At 32.0% G+C, this 25,709-nt stretch overlaps 1 protein-coding gene across 2 annotated transcripts in view; it reads right to left on the reverse strand.

The window, feature by feature from the left end:
- LOC145269738 (uncharacterized) overlaps window positions 1-25,709 on the reverse strand; it is a 42,662-nt gene that overhangs the window by 9,025 nt on the left and 7,928 nt on the right. Inside the window, exon 1 of one of the 2 annotated variants that reach the window (XM_080125461.1) lies at window positions 2,354-2,505. The exons of the other annotated variant lie outside the window; for it this stretch is intronic. The gene's annotated coding sequence lies outside the window, so the exon portion shown is untranslated. Of the gene's footprint in view, window positions 1-2,353; window positions 2,506-25,709 lie in introns of those variants that run through there. 2 annotated transcript variants of the gene reach the window in all.

The following is a 25,709-nucleotide window of genomic DNA, read 5'->3' on the forward strand; positions in this document are numbered from 1 at the left end:
AGATTAGAAAAATTGACAAATACCATCTAGAGAGACGGATCAGAAAAATTACTAAATTACATGTATGGAGAAAGATTAGAAAAATTGACTAATCAAATTCATAAAGAGACATTAGAAAAATTAACTAATCAAATTTATAAAGAGACATTAGAAAAATTAACTAATCAAATTTATAAAGAGACATTAGAAAAATTAACTAATCAAATTTATAAAGAGACATTAGAAAAATTAACTAATCACATTTATAAAATGGGAGAGATTAGAAAAATAAATAATCACACTTATAGAGAGAGATTAGCAAAATTAACTGATCATATTTATAAAGAAAGATTAGAAAAATTAACTAATCATATTTATAAAGAAAGATTAGAAAATTTACTAATCACATTTATGGAGAGAGTTTAAAAAAATTAACTAATTACATTTATGAAAAGGGATTATAAAAATAAACAAATAACATTTATGAAGAGGGATTAAAAAAAGGACTAATCATATTTATTGAGACAGATTAGAAAAATTAACTAATCACATTTATGGACAGATATAAAAATTAACTAATAAGATTTATGAAGAGAGATTTAAAAAATTAAGTAATCACATTTATGGAGAGAGATTAGAAAAATTGACTTATCAAATTTTTAGAGTGATTTAACCAATCACATTTCTGAGAGAGAGAGAGAGAGAGAGAGAGAGAGAGAGAGAGAGAGAGAGAGAGAGAGAGAGAGATTAGAAGAATTAACTAATCAAATTTATAGAGAGACATCAGACAAATTGACTAACCACATTCATGGAGAGAGATTAAAAAATTAATTAACCACATTTATGGAGAGAGATTAAAAAAATTAATTAATCACATTCATACAGAGAGATAAAAAAAACTAATCATATTTATCAAGAGATTATAAAAATTGTCTTATAACATTTATGAAGAGAGATGAGAAAAATAAACTAATGTCATTTACAGAGTGAGATTAGAAATATTAACGAATCACATTTATAGAGAGACATAAGAAAAATTGAGTAATTACATTTATGGAGAGAGATGAGAAAAATTGACTAATAACATTTGTAGAGTAACATTAGAAATATTAACTAATTACATTTATAGAGAGACTTAAGAACAATTGACTAATCACATTTATAGAGAGAGATTAGAAAAATTAACTCATCACATTTACAAAAAACATTAGAAAAATTGACTAATAACATTTATGACGACAGATCAGAAATATTAAGTAATCATATTCATGGAGAGAGATTAAAAATATAAACTAATCACATTTATAGAGAGAGATTAGAAAAATTGAATAATCACATTCATAGATAATGGTTAGAAATTTTAACTAATAACATTTATAGAGATACAATAGAAAAATCAACTAATCACATTTATAGAGAGAGAGAGATTAGGAAAATTGACTAACCACGTTTAGTCAGAGAGATTAAGAAAAATTAACTAATAACATTAAAAGAGAGATTAGAAAAATTAACTAATAATATTTAAAGAGAGAGAACAGAAAAATTGACTAATCACATTTATAGAGACATTAGCAAAATAAACTAATCACATTTATTTAGAAAGAGATTAAAAAATTAACTAATCACATTTATAGAGAGACAAAGAAAAAATTAACTAATCACATTTATAGAGAGAGATTAGAAAAATTAACTAATCACATTTATGGAAAGAGATTGGAAAAATTAACTCATCACATTTAAGGAGAGAGAGATTAGGAAAATTAACTAATCACATTTATGGAGAGAGGTTAGAAAATTTAACTAATAACATAGGGATTACAAAAATTACATAGTATACTACTAATTACTAATTACATAGTATACATACTAATAACATAGGGATTACATAGGGAATAGGGATTACAAAAATTAACTAATCACATTTATGGGGAGAGATTAAAAAATTAACTAAGGAAATTTACAGGAAGAGATTTTAAAAAATTAACTAATCACATTTATGTGGAGAAGTTAAAAAAATAAATAAAGTACATTTGAAAGATTAAGATAAACTAATTATATTCAAAGGAAGAAAGTTTTACAACATTTTAGCGACGATAAAGATTATGTTTTAAATAGAAAAATCACATTTATGAGGAGAGATTAACAAAAATTAACTGATCACATTTACGGGAAGAGATTGATAACTAAAATAAGCTAAAACAAAATCTCTTAAACATGGCTGCTAGCAAAATGAAACTAAAAACAGGAAGTCCGGTTTGGAAAGGGGGACAATTTTACATTTAACCGACACTGGTTTTGGTCGCCGATTGTTCTGTTATGTTATGTATTGTTGTTCTGTTGTACATATTTAAAGAAGAAATTGAAACTTGCTTACTGTTAAGGCTGACATCTTACTGTGGAGTAAGGATTTGAATCGGCTCTTTTTGTAAGAATATAATTTTGTGAAGAGTTAACAAAGGGAGATAATCGATTGTTTACTTTGTTTACGTTATTTATGTGTGTGTGTACGGTGTGTGTATGAGAGAGAGAGAGAGAGAGAGAGAGAGAGAGAGAGAGAGAGAGAGAGAGAGAGTGTGTGTGTGTGTGTGTGTGTTTAATTAATGTCTGAAAAGTTTTTGTGAAATACAAGCCATTTTTTTTTATTTTGCGGCGGCATATATTTCCGCAGCTTACGTAAACAGCCGGAATATGCCGAACTAACTGAACAAACTGATAAAATTTTCAAACACTAGAAAAAAAAAGAAAAAAATACGATATTGTATAGTAATTACAATGAAAGAAAAAAACAAAAAAAAACAACAAAAACAAACAAATTTAAAAACTCAACCTTTCATTAATTAACATTTCATGAATAATGGATAAACAATATTACGTACTTATTTAATTCTCATGTCGAAAATCGTAATATATCAAAAAATTACGAAAATTTATCGATAGACCAAATGTTATTTTGCTTTTAGTAAAAATAAAGTCTCGGTATTGTCTTTAAAAAAAGTACGCCAGCCTTTAAAGTGGTGAAAAGGGAGATAAGTATGTCCTCTGTATTCGCACTCCTCAACGTGTTCACCTCTACAGAAAATTCAATTTCCTCCAAATTTCCCGTAACAATTACTTTTAACTATAAATAATATTCTACTCGATCAATTTTCGTAAGTTTTGGATATATCAGTATTTTCGACATGACAAACAAGTACTGTTATTTTTGCTTAAAACAAAATATTGTGATGCTTTCGCTTAAGCAGAATCCGGTATTTCATTGGTGTAGCTAGTTCCAAAAAATTCAGCCCAAAGGCCAAGATATTGCTAGAATACAACACGGCCCTAATTACACTAGCAATATATGTGCTAGTGGATTCGCAAAATAAATGTGTGTGTGTGTGTGTGTGTGTGTGTGTGTGTTAGCAATACAACGATAACCGAATGAATGATTTTTTTGAAAATTAATTATTTAGTGGAATTTAGTTAAAATAACATAAGAGAAAATATGTTGCTTTCAAGTTCAAAGGAATTTCATTGTTCGAGCGGGAAATAAGGAAGGAGAGTGCTATGGTATTTTGCTGACAAAAGTGAAATTGTTTTAAATTATTGTCAAAGGAAAAATCATTTGATTTTGATATCAAAGAAAATCTATTTTGAAGAATTAGAGTACTGTTGCTACATTGGGCATGAGGTGCATGGTGCACTTCTGCAGTGTATCAAACCTTGATAGAGTTCAAAATCAGCTTTATCCTTATTTTCATGGCAAGTGCTCGATTAAACCCCACTCTATCATCCCCCCTTGCCAAACTTTCACAAAAAACACTCAACTAGCTACAACCACTATATATGATTTGCCCCACTCTCTAACTGTGCTTACATCTAAACTCAGATTCCATGAACAAAGTTTCTTTCCCAGAACTACCCACCTGTGGAAAACTGTTCCTCTGGCCTGCTTCGCAGTTGAGCCATTCCTTTAAATGGTCAAATTCTACCCAATTTACACTATTAACGATTATTACATTCATTAACCCTTATCCTCGAGTGGCTTTCAGGCTTTGATAAATGTCGACTTCCAAGTAGGAAAAAAAGAAAAGAAAGAAAAACGAATTTAGAAGCTTGTGGCGAAAATCAATTCGTCAGGGAAGGACGACTCTATACCACTATGTAGACGTACAGTTATATGAGTATATATATATATATATATATATATATATATATATATATATATATATATATATATATATATATAAATGTTTAGAGGTACAGAATTTATATATAGTTTTAAAAATGTAATTGTCATAATGTAGGCTAAGAGACTATTAGTCGCCTAGAGTTATGCCCCTTGGCCCGTGACGTATGAATCTCGTCCACCATTGTTTCTCAGTGCAACGTTTACTACTAGACAATAAAGAACGCATTTTACACCACCTTCGAGTCTGTTTATCAATGCTTCCAAAGTATGTATTATCACGACATATTGTCTGAAGTGGGATCCTCTAAAGAATCAAAGGAATAGTAACAATATTACCCTAAAAAAAAAAAAAAAAAAAAAAACGAACATTTTCGGGATCTAAAAAAAAAATTAATACAAAAACACACGTGGTGTCGGTATTTTTCTCGCAATCGACGATGAATACATATTCGCAACTACCACCTCCAACAATCGATTGGAACACTTCAAATTTGGCCAAATCAATGGACCGATTTATCAGGCAAGTTCATTTATATTTCGACGGCCCAATGAAAGACGTAGATTCAGACACAAAGTTAAATTACTTGCTAATATGGTCTTGTATCGAGGGCCAGGAAATAAGTGACACTTTTCCCTTTCGACAGGGAGAAGAAAGGACATTGGATAAATATATCCAATTTTTTAAGGAATATGCGAATCCGCGATCGAACTTTCGTGTAGCTAGACACAACCTACTAAAATGTAAACAAAACGCGGATGAATCGGCACACGCATTTCTAAGTCGGCTGCGTCAGACAGCCAAACAGTGTGAATACGGTCGGACGGTGGAAGAGACCATTGTGTTGGACCTATTCATATTCGGTATTTATTTACAGTCTGCACAAAAGTCCCTAATAAGAGAAGGAAGCGATCTCACGATCGAGAAAGCACTCGGAATCGTCGAGACAGAAGAAGCCACGTGTAAACAAATGGAAGCATTACGTACAACAGCAGTAGAAGACAGCTCTACACTCGCAGTTAGAGCCAGACAGCCCAGTGGACCTACCACATGTGGTAATTGTGGCACAAAACACCATCAATATAAATGCCCAGCTAAAGGCAAATACTGCCTAAAATGCAATAAAAAGGGACACTTTGCTAAAGTTTGCCACTATAAAATGGGAGACGAGGGGCACACACGCAGACAGTCATTCCAGCCACAGAGGAAATATAATAAGAATAAAATCCACATGGCAGCAGCACATGTGGGTAGCAACGACGACAGTTCCACAGAGGAGCTGTACTTTCACACAGTAAAGGAATTACCGTTAGCGACCACAGAAGCTTTCACAAAACTGAAGATAGGCAACAGCAAAGCCCAAATAGAGGTTGACGTGAAAATCGACACAGGTGCAATGAGCAACCTGTTACCTAAACAGGTATTTAAGGAACTGAAAGGAGTACCACTGGAAAAATCAGCTATAAGGCTAATTGCGTTTGGAGGCTCAACGATAGACCAAGAAGGGACCTGTCGTTTAGGGGTCAGATCCCGCGACAAGTTCGTTAAAGCGACCTTTCACGTGGTGAAATCAAGAGACCCTATACTAATAGGACTCCAAACATCAAGAGAATTAGGGCTAGTCACCCTTAACTTGGCTATAAAAACGGACACAACTCATGTGACGGACAAAGCATCCCGGCCTACTCCCCCGCACGACATGAAACCAGTCCCCGTGCAGGAACCATGTACGATGGGAAACCTTGGAGAAAGGAGGAAAATCATTGAGGAATTTCCAGACGTATTCGACTCCATTGGTTGTCTGCCAGGTGAACACACCATCCATTTAAACCCCGAAGTACCACCAGTTGTCCACCCACCACGGCGAGTCCCAATATCCCTAAAAGGAAAGTTGAAATTGGAGTTGGACTCCTTAGAGGCCCAGGGAATAATTTCCCCTGTAAAGGACCCAACGCCCTGGGTAAACTCATTCGTCTGTACCACTAAAAGGAACGGATCGGTCAGGCTATGCCTCGACCCCCGAGACTTAAATAAAGCAGTGCACAGACCACACTATGCGACTCCGACATTCGAAGACATCACTGCGGAACTAGACAACGCTAGATGGTTCAAAAAAGTCGATATCAAGTCCGGCTACTGGCATTTGAAACTGGACGAAAAGTCGAGACGTCTCACAACATTCATTACCCCACATGGCAGATACATGTACAACAGGTACCCCATGGGAGTCAAATCTGCCCAAGATGAGTTCCAAAGAGCCATGCAGGAAAACTTCGGAGACCTCGAAAATGTCCTATCCATATGCGACGACATAGTAGTGTACGGATTCGAGGAAGACGGCAGTGACCATGACAAGGCACTGAGGCAGCTAATGTTTAGAGCAAGGGAAAGAAACTGCAGGTTTAATTCAGAGAAATTTGTGGTGAAAACCTCCGAAATCCCTTTCTACGGCCACATAATCTCAAGAGACGGTGTCAAGCCAGATCCCCGGAAAATAGAGGCGATCACACAGATGCAACCCCCCGAGGATGCAAAGCAGCTCACCAGCTTCCTAGGCCTGGTGAACTACTTGAACAAATTCTCTCCACGACTCGCGACACTGACAAAACCCCTACGTGAGTTAACATCGAAGAAGAATGACTTCACATGGTCTTCACAGGAGCAACAGGCATTCGAAGAAATCAAAAAAGAGATCGGAAATCATACGACACTCCGATACTTCGACCCTAAAGAACCAATAGTGCTACAGGTAGATGCGTCTTCAATGGGTATAGGCGCGGCTCTGCTACAAAACGACAGACCAGTAGCATTCACGAGCAAAGCACTTTCCGGACCAGAAACACGCTACTCAAACATAGAGAGGGAGATGTTGGCTATCGTCTTTGGCCTGGAGAAATTTCACAGTTACGTTTGGGGCCACAAAACGACAATTCATACGGATCACAAGCCATTGGAGTCGATAGCATTGAAAAATCTAGCACAAGCACCCCCAAGACTGGCTAGAATGTTATTGAAGGTCGAGGGATATGATTTTACTGTAAAATATACCCCAGGAAAAACAGTTCCAATTGCAGACTGCTTGTCACGAGTAGCACCCAGACCCAGTGGGCACATTGAAGGGATCAATCTCAACGTCCATAGCATGATCTCATACCTCAACTTTGCGCCGACGAGAGTTGAAGATATAAGAGTGGAAACATCCCAGGATCCACTCCTAAAGCAACTTGTAAGCATGGTATTGACCGGCTGGCCTTCCAACCGGGCTGACTGCCCAGGAATTCTCCTGCCATTCTGGAATTTCAGAGATGAGATTGGGGTCCAGGATGGAATTCTACTCAAGAGCCAGAGAATCATTATCCCAGCCTCGTTGCAAAGAGGCATACTGGAAGAGCTGCATGCTTCACACCAAGGAGTAGAGAGAACGAGGTTACGAGCGCGTTCAGCGGTGTACTGGATAGGGTTAAATAAGGACATAGAAGATATAGTCCGAGAGTGCCACACATGCCAGAAATACCAAGCCAGTATCCCGCCCGAATCAATACTCCAGCACGAAACCCCTACGTACCCCTGGCAGTACGTCAGCACAGACTTGTTCACATTGGCAGGGAAAGAATATCTGCTTGTGGCAGATCAGTACAGCCGAAACCCCTTCGTACGACGCCTTCCGTCCGCCTCATCAATATCCGTTATTAGAAGTATTAAGACGATATTTGAGGAACAAGGAGTGCCGGAAATCTTGTACTCGGACAATGGTCCACAATTTACAAGTAAAGATTTCAGGGATTTCGCCAGGACGTACAGCTTCCAACACAGGACATCGTCCCCACATTACCCCAAGTCTAACGGATTCGCCGAAAGAATGGTGGGAACATGCAAGAAAATTTTGACAAAGGCAGGGGAAACTGGTCAAGACAGCTACCTAGCAATGATGGCTTACAGAGCCACGCCACTGTCATCAGACATTAAGTCCCCGGCAGAGTTACTCAACGGACGAAAAATACGGACACCCCTAGTATCCAAGCAACAACTTGGCGATGAGCAGACTAGGACAGCCATACAGAAACAGAAAGATCAGTCTAAGGTCTGCTATGACAGGAAACATAACAGACACCACTCCCACCTACATGCAGGACAGAATGTCTATGTCCAGCAGGAAAAAGCAAAGATATGGGAGCCTGGAAAAATTCAGCGCTCCAGCGTGACACCCAGATCCTACATAGTTGAATCTGAGAACGGTAACACCTATAGAAGGAACAGGCAGTTCCTCAGACCAGCTGGGAGGAGATCAACAACCGCAAATAGATCCGACCAACCTCGCCCCGGCGACTCTCCACCGGATCCCACCCAGAAGGAAGGTCCCCCCCCTAAACAAATCGAACAGCCGACCACCGAACAACACTCCAGCGGCACGCCTCACACCCGAACTGAGAAACTCACCCCCGAATTAAGAAGATCTCAGATACGAGTGAATGCTCCTCAGAAACTGAACTTATAGGTTACACTATCCTAAAAAAAAGAGACAATACCATTACCCTAGAACAATGGAGACAAGCTAAATAATATATTAGAGACTATGTTATCTCTTAATCAGATAAAGGCTAAATATCGCCCTTGGACTATATACATATATATGGAAGGGAAGGGATGTCATAATATAGGCTAAGAGACTATTAGTCGCCTAGAGTTATGCCCCTTGGCCCGTGACGTATGAATCTCGTCCGCCATTGTTTCTCAGTGCAACGTTTACTACTAGACAATAAAGAACGCATTTTACACCACCTTCGAGTCTGTTTATCAATGCTTCCAAAGTATGCATTATCACGACAGTAATAGGCGGAAGTTTCTCGAGAGCTCTTTCGGCTATCATCTCGTCAGGAGAAAATCGATAGCAACCTAAATAATATTGTGTCGAAAAATAAAGAGTTCTATTGGGGAACTTATTAAATGTGCCAAAAGTACGGGGACATTAATTAAATTTATTTACGTTTAAAAACGATTAAAATATTGGCACAACGAGGGAGAAAAAAAAAAAGCGGGAGAAAAAATTCAAAGTTCCCCAAAGAGAAACAATGCGTTTGATGTTTCTTTTTGCCGGCACAAAGAAGGTTGACGCACCGCAATAGAGACGGCCTCCAAAATCTTTAAATGGTTTTTGGAGTCTGCTCTATGTAGCACCTCGAACCAATCTATTTTATATCTACCGACACAGCCAATATTTTAATCGTTTTTAAACGTAAATAAATTTAATTAATGTCCCCGTACTTTTGGCACATTTAATAAGTTCCCCATTAGAACTCTTTATTTTTCGACACAATATTATTTAGGTTGCTATCGATTTTTTCCTGACGAGATGATAGCTGAAAGAGCTCTCGAGAAACTTCCGCCTATTACTTTTTTAAAACTATATATATATATATATATATATATATATATATATATATATATAACAATGCAGTAGATAGTGTAGCTATATATATAACAATGCAGTAGATAGTGTAGTTATATATATAACAATGCAGTAGATAGTGTAGTTATATATATAACAATGCAGTAGATAGTGTAGTTATATATATAACAATGCAGTAGATAGTGTAGTTATATATAACAATGCAGTAGATAGTGTAGTTATATATATAACAATGCAGTAGATAGTGTAGTTATATATAACAATGCAGTAGATAGTGTAGTTATATATATAACAATGCAGTAGATAGTGTAGTTATATATATAACAATGCAGTAGATAGTGTAGTTATATGTATAACAATGCAGTAGATAGTGTAGTTATGACATTATCGTTTCCGGGGAGGGTTACTTGGTTGAAATATCCTGGGAAAATCTTAACTGCATTTAGGCAGCGTCAATTATGGAGAATGAAGTGGCAACGGAGTTGTTGTTTTTTTTTTTTTTTTTTTTGCTGCTTAAAGAATCAAATCCGTTGCCACTGTATTCTCCATCATTGATGCTGCCTAAATGCAGTTAAGGTTTTCTAAGAAAACTTTTTTCCGCCAGTCAACCACAATCACTCCCATTCTGCAGTGTTTGTTGAAGAGTATGTAAATAAACGTTATTGTTTATAACAAGCGATTTGCGACATTTTCTTTTCATTGTTGGCAACTTTTCTTCTCTCCAGCAACAAATCCAACCTTCGTCGACTGGACCGCACTCATCTGTTCTTTCTACGGATCTTAAAGCAACACGGGTGTGGAAGGAAACTGGTTCATCATGACTAGATATTTACTTTCACTCTATGAGAAAATGTCGGCAGCAACTCATTTCCAGAGTCTCTTTGGTACTTCTGTGATTATGAGTGACTCCGCTGGTTGACGATCTATATATATTGCACAATATGTGAGGAAAACAGAAATAGACATACAACTGGCCTACCTGCAACGCGCCCACATGTCTGCCTGTCATGCACGTTGGACAGGAAAAAGAGAAACCAAGATGGCGTCTGCGATATTTAACAGAAACGGTCTCATGTGATCTTGCGAGATTCACATGGGTGAATTTAATATGAAGCAGGTCACTTGGAGGAGTGGGGGAGGGTTTTTTTTTCGTCATACAAACAGTTACTCCGTGCATTGGAACGAGTGAAGGAAGTTCCAGTTTGACAGGTGGCACAAGCTTGGACGTACTGGCGTATTTCAGCAAACATAGCTGGCCAGAATAACATCTCCCTTGCTCTTCTGAGACAAGAGTCTATGCCTATATGACCAGTGTGACCTTTTTGTTTCATTTTCACTCTCATAGAACGAGGTACGACTATTTTTATCCTCTTAATTTTAGTCCATCTTGTTCCCTAAACAATAAACGAGGACCCCACATAAGACTGCCTGAAATACATTACACAGATACATAAAAGGATTTAGATTTAAATTACACACCTATCCTCAACTATTATAATATTTAATACAAAAAAAGGTTAAAAGAATAAATAAGATAGATTAGTTACCTCCCCTACACCACTGAAACAATGGTTATCTCCCTTTAACTGAAAAAAGGAAGGGAAGTCTAATAAGATAAATTAATTATCCCCCTTGCGCCAACTAAAATCAATAGAAGGCAGACCGGAAACAAAACAAACAGTACATAATTACTAAAATGCATTAAATAAAAAATTAAAAAAGCAGGAAATTCATACTGGATTAAAATATACAGAGAGTTTTACTGACTACGGCAAGAGTATTTTATTATTTTTTTTGCGAGGTCAGCCTGTCGCAAGAACCTTGGCTAATATCTTCATGATAGGAACCTCCAGTGTCTTGGATCTGATTTCAGAAAGCCTATGGTCTTTGATGGTGTACATCGTCAGATTATTCACCATCATGAGCTCTTCTATCTTTTATATATATATATTCTTTTATACAGAGCTAGATAGAAATCAAATATACTTTATTGCCGCTCATGCCAAAAGTGCATACTCTCTTCTCTCAAAAGTAAGTTATGCAAACCAGGGCAAGTCAGTAGGGAAAGTGTAACTCTATAAGAAGAGTTACACAGACAAGGGGCAGTGTATTGTTTATACATTTAACAGTTTCGGTTTCGATTATAGTTGAAGGAACTCAAGTTACATATATTTTTTTCATAAGTTTTGTTTTAGTTCAAGCTGATGCACCCCAAGTCATTTGGATTTTTTTTTAAATCGCAACTTCATAATATATAAAAATCGATAGAACATTAACTCTATAATAATATATACGAAATCTAGAATAATTAACATATTATATTTAAGTGTACTTATGACCTGGCTATACCGAGCGTTTCTGCTAGCTTAGATAAATACTTTTTCAGTTTTAACAAAACAGCTACAATAATATCAGAATTTCCGTAAGCTCCGCTAGATATCATTATTACTATTATGGTTATTCCTTAACTTTTGTTAATAATATCATTATTGTCATCTAACTATAAATTTACTAATCCGTACGCCAAATGTAACAAAGAACATCATCATCGCAAACATTAATCAATGAGAAACGAATTACCTCCCTTTATAGTCAATCTTTATCAGTTACACATCATTAAAACCATTTCTTTTTATAAAATGAAACAAAAACATGGCTGTCTGCTTACGGTTTCAAATTAGCTATTTTATTTTGATTAAAAAAGTTATGTTGAGAGAAGACTGTAAGTTTTTTTTATTACAAATGAATTGACATATGTTACTTTATTATTTACATTAAAAATTATTCAAACAAAAAACAATGTGTTGAATTTTCATTTTAAAAAATCTAAAAATGTTTTAATCAATTCTTTTTAGCTTTAAAAGATTAAAAACGAATTTACTAAAAGAAATTGTTTTAAATTTATCGTTATTTCTTTCATTTTATTTTCAATTTATGTGTTTAAAAATATTTAACTACCGTGTTATTTCCACAAGTTTTGCTAGTTATGATTATTACTATTGTTTTAATTATTACCATTATATTGTACTGTATTCTCCTTGCAGTATAATTGGTCTGTACTTTTTATGCCTTTATTTTACTGTATGAACCTGTAATAAACTTGGCATATAATCCCTTTACTATATTAAAACATATTATCCCTTAACAATATAAAAATCATATTATCCCTTTACAATATAAAAATCATATTATCCCTTTACAATATAAAAATCATATTATCCCTTAACAATATAAAAATCATATTATACCGTTACAATATGGAAAAACATATTATCCCTTTACTATATAAAACCATATTATACCTTTACTATAAGAACCATATAATTCCTTTACAATATAAAACCATATTATACTTTTACAATATAAAACCATATTATCCCTTTAAAAAATAAAACCATATTATCCCTTTACAATATAAAACCATATTATGCCTTTACAATATAAAAACGATATTATCCCTTTGAATATAAAACCATATTATACCTTTAAAAAACAAAAACCATATTATCACTTAAAAAAAAACATATTATACCTTTACAATATAAAACCATATGATACCTTTACAATAAAACGCCATAATTTCCCCTTACAAAATAAATCCGATATTATACCTTTACAATACAAAATCATACAATCCCTTTACAATATAGAAACACTATCATCCCTTTACAAACTAAAAACCATATTATACCTTTACAATATAAAACCATATTATCCCTTTACTATATAAACACTATATCATCCCTTTACAATATAAACAACATATTATCCCTTTACAATATAAAAACCATATTTTTCCTTTACAATATAAAAAAAACATTTTATCCCTTTACAATATAAAAACATATTATCCCTTTACAATATAAAAACCATATCATCCCTTTACTATATAAACACCATATTATCCCTTTACAATATAAAATCATATTATCCCTTTACAATATAAAAATTATATTATTCCTTTACAATATAAAAATTATATTATCCCTTTACAATATAAAAACAATATTATCCCTTTACTATATAAACACCATATTATCCCTTTACAATATAAAATCATATTATCCCTTTACAATATAAAAATTATATTATCCCTTTACAATATAAAAATTATATTATCCCTTTACAATATAAAAATTATATTATTCCTTTCCAATATAAAAATTATATTATCCCTTTACAATATAAAATCATATTATCCCTTTACAATATAAAAATTATATTATCCCTTTACAATATAAAAATTATATTATCCCTTTACAATATAAAAATTATATTATTCCTTTCCAATATAAAAACCATATTATCCCTTTACAATATAAAAACAATATTATCCCTTTACAATATAAAAACAATATTATCCCTTTACAATATAAAAACCCTATTATCCCTTTACAATATAAAAACCATATTATCCCTTTACCATATAAAAACCACATACTCCCTTTACAAAATAAAAACCATATTATACCTTTACAATATAAAATCATATTATACCTTTACAATATAAATACTATATCATCCCTTTACAATATAAAATCATATTATACCTTTACAATATAAATCCATATTATCCATTTACAATACAGAAACACTATTATCCCTTTACAATATAAAAACCATATCCCTTTACAATATAAAAACCATATTATCCTTTTTACCATAAAAAATCCATATTATCTCTTTATAATATAAAAACCATATTATCCCTTTACTACATAAAAACAATATCTATTTACAATATAAAAACAATTTATCCCTTTACCATAAAACAACCATATTATCCCTTTCCAATATAAAAACCACATTATCCCTTTACAATATAAAATAAACATATTATACCATTACAATATAAAGCCATATTATCCCTTTACAATATAAAAACATATTATCCCTTTACTATATAAACACCATATTATCCCTTTACAATATAAAATCATATTATCCCTTTTCAATATAAAAATGATATTATCCCTTTACAATATAAAAATTATATTATCCCTTTACAATATAAAAATTATATTATCCCTTTACAATATAAAAATTATATTATCCCTTTACAATATAAAAATTATATTATTCCTTTCCAATATAAAAACCATATTATCCCTTTACAATATAAAAACCCTATTATCCCTTTACCATATAAAAAACATATTATCCCTTTACAATATAAAAACCATATTATCCCTTTACCATATAAAAACCATATTATCCTTTTACTATATAAAACAATATTATCCCTTTACCATATAACAACCATATTATACTTTTACAATATAAAACCATATTATTCCTTTACAAAATAAAAACCATATTATCCCTTCACAATATAAAATCATATTATACCTTTACAATATAAAACCATATTATCCCTTTACAATACAGAAACCATATTATCCCTTTACACTATAAAAACCATATCCCTTTACAATATAAAAACCATATTATCCTTTTTACCAGAAAAAAAACTATATTATCTCTTTATAATATAAAAACCATATTATCCCTTTACTACATAAAACCAATAGCTATTTACAATATAAAAACAATTTATCCCTTTACCATAAAACAACTATATTATCCCTTTCCAATATAAAAACCATATTATCCCTTTACAATATAAAATAAACATATTATACCATTACAATATAAAGCCATATTATCCCTTTACAATATAAAAACCATATTATCCATTTACCATATTAAATCATATTATCCCTTTACAATATAAAAACCATATTATCCCTTTACAATATAAAAATTATATTATTGCTTTACCATATAAAAATTATATTATACCTTTACAATATAAAAACAATATAATCCCTTTACAATATAAAAATCATATTATCCCTTTATAATATAAAAACCCTATTATCCCTTTACAATAAAAATCATATTATCCCTTTACAATATAAAAACCATATTATTGCTTTACCATATAAAAACCATATTATTCCTTTACCATATAACAGCCATATTATACTTTTACAAAATAAAAACCATATAATCGCTTTACAATATAAAATCATGCTACAAGTTTACAATATAAGACACTATAATTCCTTTATAATATAAAACCACATTATCCCTTTACAATATAAACACCATATTATCCCTTTACAATATAAAATCATATTATCCCTTTACCATATAAAAATTATATTATGCCTTTAAAATATAACAATTATATTATACCTTTCCAATATGAAACCATATTATCCCTTTACAATATAAACACCATATTATCCCTTTACAATATAAAAACCATATTATCCCTTTACAATATAAAAACAATATTATCTTTTTACCATATAAAAACCATATTATACTTTTACAATATAAAACCATATTATCCCTTTACAAAATTACACCATATTATCCCTTTACAATATAAAACCATATTATGTCTTTACAATATAAAAACCATATTATCCCTTTACAATATAAAATCATATTATTCCTTTAAAATATAAAACCATATAATCCCTTTATAATATAAAACCACATTATATATTTACAATATAAAACCATATTATACCTTTACAATATAAAACCATATTTTCCCTTTACTAAATAAGCACCATATTCTACCTTTAAAATATAACAGCATAATGTACCTTTACAATATAAAATCATATTATCCCTTTACAATATAGAAACCATATCATCCCTTTACAAACTAAAAACGATATTATCCCATTACAAAATAAATACCATATTATACCTTTATAATATAAAAACAATATTATCCCTTTACAATAAAACTATATAATCCCTTTACAAAATAAAAACCATATTATCCCTTTAGAATATAAAACCATATTATGCCTTTACAATATAAAAAGCTTATTATCCATTTACAATATAAAACCATATTACACCTTTACAAAATAAAAACCATATTATCTTTTTACCACATAAAAGCCATATTATCTCTTTACCATATAAAAACCATATCATCCCCTTACCATGTCAAAACCATATTATGCCTTTACAAAATAAACACCATACTATCCCTTTACCATATAAAAACGATATTATCCCTTTACCATATAAAAACCATATTATCCCTTTACAATATAAAAACTATATTATCTCTTTACAATATAAAAACAATATTATTCCTTTACAATACAAAAATTATATTATCCCCTTACAATATAAACCCATATTATCCCTTTACAATATAAAAACCATATTATCTTTTTACAATATAAAAACCATATTATCCCTTTAACATATAAAAACATACTAACCCTTTATAATATAAAAAGCAGATTATCCCTTTACATTATAAAAACCATATTATCCCTTTACAATATAAAAACTATATTATCCCTTTACAATATAAAAACCACATTATCCCTTTTCAATACAAAACAATATTATCCCTTTACCAAATAAAAACCATATTATCACTTTGCAATATAAAACTATATTATCCGTTTACTATATAAAAACCATATTCTCCCATTACCTATAAAACCATATTATCCCTTTACAATATAAAAACCATATTATCCCTTTACCATATAAAAACCATATTATCCCTTTACCATATAAAAACCATATCATCCCTTTACCATATAAAAACCATATTATCCCTTTACAATATAAAAACTATATTATCCCTTTACCATATAAAACAATATTATCCATTTACCATATAAAAACCAGATCATCCCTTTACAATATAAAAACCATATTATCCCTTTACCATATAAAAACCATATTATCCCTTTACCATATGAAAACCATATCATCCCTTTACAATGTAAAAACCTAGTATCCCTTTACTATATGAAAACCATATTATCCCTTTACAATATAACAACCATATTATCCCTTTAAAATATAAAAACCATATTATGTCTTTACAATATAAAAACCATATTATCCCTGTACCATATAAAACCATATTATCCCTGTACCATATAAAAACCATATTATCCCTTCACAATATAAAAACTATATTATCCCCTTACAATATAAAACCATATTATCCCTTTACCATATAAAATCCATATAATCCCTTTACAATATAAAAACTATAGTATCCTTTTACTATATAAAAAACCGTATTTTACCTTTTTAATATAAAAACCATATTATCCCTCTACAATGTAAATACCGTATTATTCCTTTACCATATAAAAACCATATTATTCCTTTACCATATAAAAACCATATTATTACTTTAACATATAAAAACCAGATTATTTCTTTACAATATAAAAACCAGGTTATTTCTCTACAATATAAAAATTATATTATCCCTTTACAATATAAAAATTATATTATCCCTTTACAATATAAAAATTATATTATCCCTTTACAATATAAAAATTATATTATCCCTTTACAATATAAAAATTATATTATCCCTTTACAATATAAAAACCATATTATCCCTTTACAATATAAAAAACATATTATCCCTTTACAATATAAAAACCATATTATCCGTTTACAATATAAACATCATATTATCCCTTTACTATATAAAAACCATATTATCCCTTTACTATATAAAAACCATATTATCCCTTTACAATATAAAAACCATATTATCCCTTTACAATATAAAAACCATATTATCCCTTTACAATATAAAAACCATATTATCCCTTTACAATATAAAAACCATATTATCCCTTTACTATATAAAAACCATATTATCCTTTTACAATATAAAAACTATATTATCCCTTTACAATATAAAAACCATATTATACCATTACAATATAAAAACCATATTATACATTTCCCATTTAAAAACCATATTATCCCTTTACAATATAAAACCATATTATCCCTTTTACTATATAAAAACCATATGATCACTTTACAATATAAAAACCATATTATCCCTTTACTATATAAAACCATATTATCACTGTATGATATAAAAACCATATTATCTCTTTACTATATAAAAATCATATTATCTCTTTACAATATAAAAACCATATTATCTCTTTATAATATAAAAAACATATAATCCCTTTACAATATAAAAACCATGTTATCCCTTTACAATATAAAATTATATTATAGCTTTACCATATAAAAACCATATTATACCTTTACTATATGAAAACCATATCTATTTACAATATAAAAACATATTATGCCTTTACAATATAAAAACTATATTATGCCTTTAATATATAATTATATTATCCCTTTTCAGTATGAAACCTTATCACCATTACAATTTTTTTTAAATTTTTGTTTTATTTTACTTCATATTTTATATTTATCTATTTTTCATTTCTTAATTTATGCTTTATCGTCACTCCTCTACTATATACTTCATAAATATATCTCCCCAAAATTCACATTGCTAAATGTACTACTGCTACTTTTTGTTCTCTTCCGATGAAAACCGTCAGGCTTCAAAATTCCAGGCATAAAGAAGTTCAATAACCCTAATGCTCTTGATTGTATTCGATTATTTCAAACTGATGAATAAATCCATATGCAACAGAATATATTTTTTCTATTTCCAATATCTTTCACTATTGTATCTAAGCTCCACCTACTATTATATGACCTGGGAAACGTCAGATGTCCAGGGTAGAGAGGTGAGTAACCGACATTTGTACTGGTGACAATGTTATGGGAATACAATAGTGTTTTGACAACGGAAGAATGCTTTGAAATAAGACTGGAATTTAATGTAGAAATAATTAAGTCAAATATATTTAAAACAATAAAATATTTAGAAGGATGTTTAGTAAATCGGATTGGAATGTTTTGTTTTTATAAACAAAGATATGTGACAAAAGACCATGCAAGGATTTTTAGTTATGTAGATAAATGACGTAACGAGTTATGTAGATAAATGACGTAACGAGTTATGTAGATAAATGACGTAACGAGTTATGTAGATAAATGACGTAACGAGTTATGTAGATAAATGACGTAACGAGTTATGTAGATAAATGACGTAACGAGTTATGTAAATAAATGACGTAACGAGTTATGTAGATAAATGACATAACGAGTTTAGATACACGGTAGAAAGTTAATTAGTTTTTAGTCTGTAACAAGCGGCCGAGGGATACAGCCAACAGACGAGATGGCACCCAGCAGGAGCAAGATCAGTAATTAAGATGTAGACAAGACTGTATCAGCATTCAACCTTTTCAAGATAGTAACCACATTTGGAATAAAGGTTGTCAAAATAAACCCGAGGTCTGTTGTTTATGGTAAAATTTTCATTGCAGCTTTTTGTCCAAGATCAAAGTTGGACCAAGTGTGTTCCTTAATTGGCAGAATGTTTTAACCACATAGAATGGTATTTGCCCCTTTTGTTGAAGGTATGTCTTCCCTTGTCTAGCAAGAGACAAAGATGTTTAATCCGTCCCTTATTTGTCGCTATATGTATAGAATATATATGCACCTAATTGGAATACAACACAAGTTCACAGTTAAGTACAGAAAAAAATCTTTATGATGTATATACCCGTCACAGAATGAAGATATCATATTCGAAAAATCACATACATTCACCAAGTCATTTTATTTTAACTAATAAAATTAAATGACGCTATTTTTTGAATGGCCATTGTTATGTAGATATATGACGTAACGAGTTTAGAGACACGTTAAAAAGTTAGTTAGTAATCAGTCTGTAATGGGCGGCTGAGATAGATGATCGACAGCCAGAATAGCACCCATCAATAATAAAGATATAGACAGGACTGTATCAGTGTTCAACCTTTTCCAAGGTGGGAACAACATTCTGAAATAAAGGTTGCTAAAAACAACACGAGGTCTGTTGTTCTTGGTAGAATTTTTATTGCAGCTTTCTGTCCAACAAGATCTAAGTGACATCCCAGGAGCCACAGACAGTCTACAGACTGACCTAGATAACTTGCAGAACTGGTCACAGGACGGGTTGCTCCGTTTTCACCCACAGAAATGCCGCATACTGAAACTAGAGAGCTGGAGATCAGAGGCTAAATACACATTGAAAGACAACTCGCTTGGAGTGATAACACTGGAAGAGCATGATCAGGAGAAAGACCTAGGCGTCTACATCGACAACAAACTGAGTTTCAAGGAACATGTAGCTAAATCCATCGCAAAAGAGAATAAAGTTGTCAGGATCATTCGACGCACTTTTGACTTCCTCTCAAATACAGTCTTTATGCAACTCTACAAGAGCCTTGTGCATTCTATCTTGGAGTATGGCCACTCTGTCTGGCAGCCACACCGTAAGACCTTATGCAGTGATCTGGAAGACGTACAGCACCAAGCAACCAAGCTGCTGGCATCACTGAAGGACAAGCCATATTCTGAAAGATTGAGAACCCCGAGACTGCCCACTCTTGAGCATCGGAGAAATCGTGGTGACATGATCGATCTCTACAAGTACATCCATGGGATCTATGATACAAGAAAGCCATCTTTTCAGATCGCCCAAAACAGCGCAACCAGGGGGAACAGCCTCAAAATTGTAAAAAAAAAACACTGTAGGCTAGATGTCTGCAAAGGGACCTTCTCACAGAGAGTTGTCAACACATGGAATGATCTCCCAGATGCAGTTGTACAAGCACGAACGGTAAATGCATTCAAAAGCAGACTTGACGCCCATTGGAGATTGCTGCCGAGTTTATATTGACCATCCTCCTTAATGGAAGTGCAAATTCCTGGGTTTCTGTGCCACGCATGCCATAAAGTTGTCTACCAAATTTTTCCCTTGGAACGATGAACAGGCCCAAAACCTGAACCTCAAACATCTATATGTTAAAGTCAAAGTCAATGTAAGATGGATCAAGTGTGCTCTCTAATTGGTACAATGTTGTAACCCCATAGAATACTATTTGTCCCTTTTGTTGAAGGTACATTATCCTTTGTCTAGCAAGAGACAAAGATGTTTATTCCATATGTTATTTGTCGTTACATGTGAACATATACCAGATAAGTTATTTGTGACAAAACTAATCGAACACACATAAATACATGTATGAAGAACAGACGCACATTAGAAAGACGCGTATATATATATACAAAGTATATACATACCCCACAAGAATACAACAGGTGTATACAGCCAGAATTGCCCGATTGTCTTTTTTACAAAGGAATCACCACTCATCAAGGCCCAGAGGCCACTCGAGGATAAGGATTAAAGAATGAACCGTGGTCAAAAGGACAATATCATTGTAATCGTTAAGATAAGTTGTTATATGCCTTCTGTTTTATTTTAATGTTTTATGTTAATTTATTATTTATATTTATTGTAGTTTTTTAATTATCTTTTGTATTTTGCTTGTTTTATTTAGTAAGAGTTTCTCGTCTATACATTTATTCATTAAAATCTAGCAAACTGGTTTTAAATATAGCATAAATAGATTTGAAAATTCTATTTAATTTCTGTTAGTGAGAGGGGAACCTATCACCATGATTTCCCTTAAACACGTCTTCTTAGGATTATTTTCATTTAAATAATAATATTCATTCGATGTACAAAAACTGTGTTAATCATCTTTTTGACAAATTTAATTTTTTATTACTTCTTACAAATGGAAGTAAAAATCAACATTCTTAGCACTTGTTCTGCTGTAATTTTCATCGAAATCAAAGAGCTGCTGAAGCAGCTTGAGACATTTGAAAGAGAAAGCGTCATAGGAAAGTCTACAGAAGAGAAATGGTTTGCAAAGTTCAAAAGTGACAATTTTGACGCCCCACAGTGGAAGACCCTCTGAACTTAATGAAGAATATCTCAAAACACTTTTGAAGGAGGCAATCACCAAAATAGTGAATTGGCTGAAAAATGAACTGTGATCACTAAACGATTCTCAATTTAATGGGATTTTGTTGAAATAAAAGTTTTTGATAACAACGCTACAAACTTATTCCGCAATCCAATAGATGAGAATTTGGTGAGAAACTTAAAGACAGAAATAATTTTTAAATTTTAACTTTGAAGAATATGCAATATACAAGAATAAATAATCTTAGATGTTCCTTAAAGTGTAATTATTTAGCATAAAAACCATGCTTTTTATATATATATATATATATATATATATATATATATATGGGAGAAACTCATTATTCAAGCACGTTTGATTGAACACGACAGAGTTACTCTTTTTTCCGATTTTTCTGAATATCTTTCCTATTTGCCGAGTGGTCTTTTTAATTTCAGCAGGCATGTTGACTAGAATGGCGCCCAAACGTTGTTGTTCAGCCATATTCTTCTCAAGCCCTTTCTATCGGTGCGTTCGATTATGATCAGGAGTGATTGTTGCTGTTATCGATTTCCTTTTCTTTTCCTTTGAAGGTGGGTGTATTTATATATTTTTTAATTGGTTGCAGGAAGGTTAATTTTTATTTTTAATTCCGATTTTCTAGTTCATTCATTTAGTTTCTTGTTAATGGAAAAGATATCCAGAAAAATCGGAAAAAGAAAAAACTCTTCAATCAGACGTACTTGAAAATACATATAAGAATAACAGTATAGTTACATTCCAAGGCCCAAATATTTATTTTTCATGACAAAACAGTTCCTCCAGCATGTTAAAATTTCAGTATGTTTTTACAGATCCGTTTCGTTATGTAGAAACAAACGGTTATAACTATGTGAATACAGTCACTTATAGTGCATATACTCTTCAGAAAATTCAAACTCTTAGCTTTGATAGAAAAAATGCATGACAATGTAATGTTGTATAAACAATAAAAATGTATATAGAAGACTCAACATCGTGTTTGTTCTGGCGGCCATGTTAGATTTTCTATGAACTTTATTTCGCATGTTTTTCTCCCCACTGTTTTCTCTCTTGTCTTTTTAATTCAGACATCATTGTGAATGCTAGGTTACATACATCTCTGCCATAGCAACTGTTTGGAACCCCAATGTCACGGTAACATTTATTGGGTGAGTTTCAAATTTCGAATATTTGTGTCAATTCGCATTGTCTACTAAAAACTTCTCCAGATAGTTATCCTGGATAAGTTTATTATTATTATTAGTTGTAGTAGTATCATAATTAGTTGATAACATTTATAACACTTTTTCGAACCAATGTGTATTGTAAAACAAACACAAGGTTTCTCTGCAGTGTGAATTTTTATGTGAGTATTTCTAATATTTATAAAAATGGTTGAAAAAATTTTACAACTTTCACTTTTTTAGTATATGTCCCCATGCGGATTTTATATACCCAGAATTGCCTGAACGTCTTTTAAATAAAATTAAATTACAATGTTCTCAATTGAACTAAAGTGTAATTCATGTTTGCTAAAGTATTAATATTGTTTTTACCTCTACTTATAAAAATATTGGATCAGAAATTTCAATCTTTAAATAGATAGAAATCTAATAAGAAACTTAAAGTCAGAAATACATGTTAAATTTTGACTTGTAGTAAATGCACTTTTAGTGTTATTTAAAAGATCTTAAGCACATATAATTATTTAGGATTTCCACCATGTGTTTTCATATGGGATTTTAAATGAGAATTGGTTGAAAATGATTTGTCACATACGACACAAGAATAAGGTTTTTCCCCAGTGTGTGTTCGCATGTGTATTTTAGCGCTTGTTTTCTGTGCAAAAGTTTTATTACAAATTTCACAAGAATATGGTTTCTCTCCAGTGTGTGTTCGCATGTGGACCTTAGCATCTGAAGTTCTTGCTGATACTTTGCCACACACTTCACAAGAATAAGGTTTCTCTCTAGTGTGGGTTCTTACATGCCGTTTTAATTCAAAATTGCTTGGAAATGCTTTGCCACAGACTTCACAAGAATAAGGCTTATCCCCGTCATGTCTTCTCATATGTCTTTTTAACTCAAATGAACTCGAAAACGATTTGCTGCACAGTTGACATGGATAAGGTTTCTCACCTGTGTGTCTTTTCAGGTGTCTTTGAAATTCATAATTTCTTGAGAACGATTCGGCACACACGTCACAAGAATATGGTTTCTCTCCAGGGTGTGTTTGCATATGCGCTTTAACAGAAGAACTGTGTGTAAAGGATTTACCACATATTTCACAAGAAAAAGGTTTCTCCCCAGTGTGAGTTCTCATATGTCTTTTCAACTCAAAATTAGTTGGGAATTCTTTGCCACACACTTCACAAGAAAAAATTTCCTCTCCAGTGTGTCTTTTGGTATGTCTTTTCAACTCAAAATTACTTGAAAATCCTTTACTACAAACGTTACAAATATATGGTTTCTCTCCAGTGTGTGTTCTCACGTGTTGTCTCAACTTAAAACTATTTGAAAATGCTTTGCCACACACTTCACAGGAAAAGCTTTTCTCTCCGCTGTGTTGTCTCTTGTGTCTTTTTAATTCAGACATTCTTGCAAATGCTATGCTACATTCTTCACAAGAATAAACTCTCTCTCTTTTTTTTTCTTCCTTTGAAGATTGTAATGCTGGGTATGGGGCAGCCAAACCAGCTGCCAACATTGCCCCGCTTTTTTATTGAAACCAACCGAGAGCTCTTTTTAGTATCCTCGCTGTTCCCTTAAGTGCAATTGTCTGAATCTCTTTTGCACTTGGTTCACCAGGAATATGAGTTAGGTAAGACTTCAGGTTCTTCTTCATAAGTCTTGTGGCACCTATGATAACTGGTATGATCGATATCCCCTTTAGGTTCCAGTTTCTTTTCATATCATACATGAGACCTTGGTATTTGGTCTGTTTCTCTCTTTCAGCTCTGTTAAGACCGCCATCATTAGGGATACTCACTTCTATCAAGGTTGCAACTCTCTCTGACTTATTCCATATAACTATATCAGGTTTCACAGCAGCATTCAGCATGCATCGTCATATGGTTTTGTAAATCAGAAATGCTTGAAAATGTTAAAGAACAAACTTTGCAAGCATTGCGCATCTCTCCAGTAAGTGTTGACATCCCGTTTAAAAACAGTCTCCCAATAGCTGTAGGAAGATAGCAGATTAAAAACGAGATAGATAGAACGAGAAGTTTCAAAAGAAAGAGTTTTAAACTTTTCTTTTTTTTCATTTGCCCGGGCAACATTGGGTAGTCATGCTAGTTCATATATAAAAGACAAATGCGTTTCAATTAATATATCATGATTTTTAGATTTTCATTGCTTTTTTTGAACATTTCACGCCTTTTTCTTTAGTTGCAAGACATTAAAACCATGTTTAATTGAG

The sequence above is a fragment of the Euprymna scolopes genome, chromosome 45, assembly GCF_053919585.1.
Source record: "Euprymna scolopes isolate OS-2025 chromosome 45, ASM5391958v1, whole genome shotgun sequence".
Taxonomy (NCBI): domain Eukaryota; kingdom Metazoa; phylum Mollusca; class Cephalopoda; order Sepiida; family Sepiolidae; genus Euprymna; species Euprymna scolopes.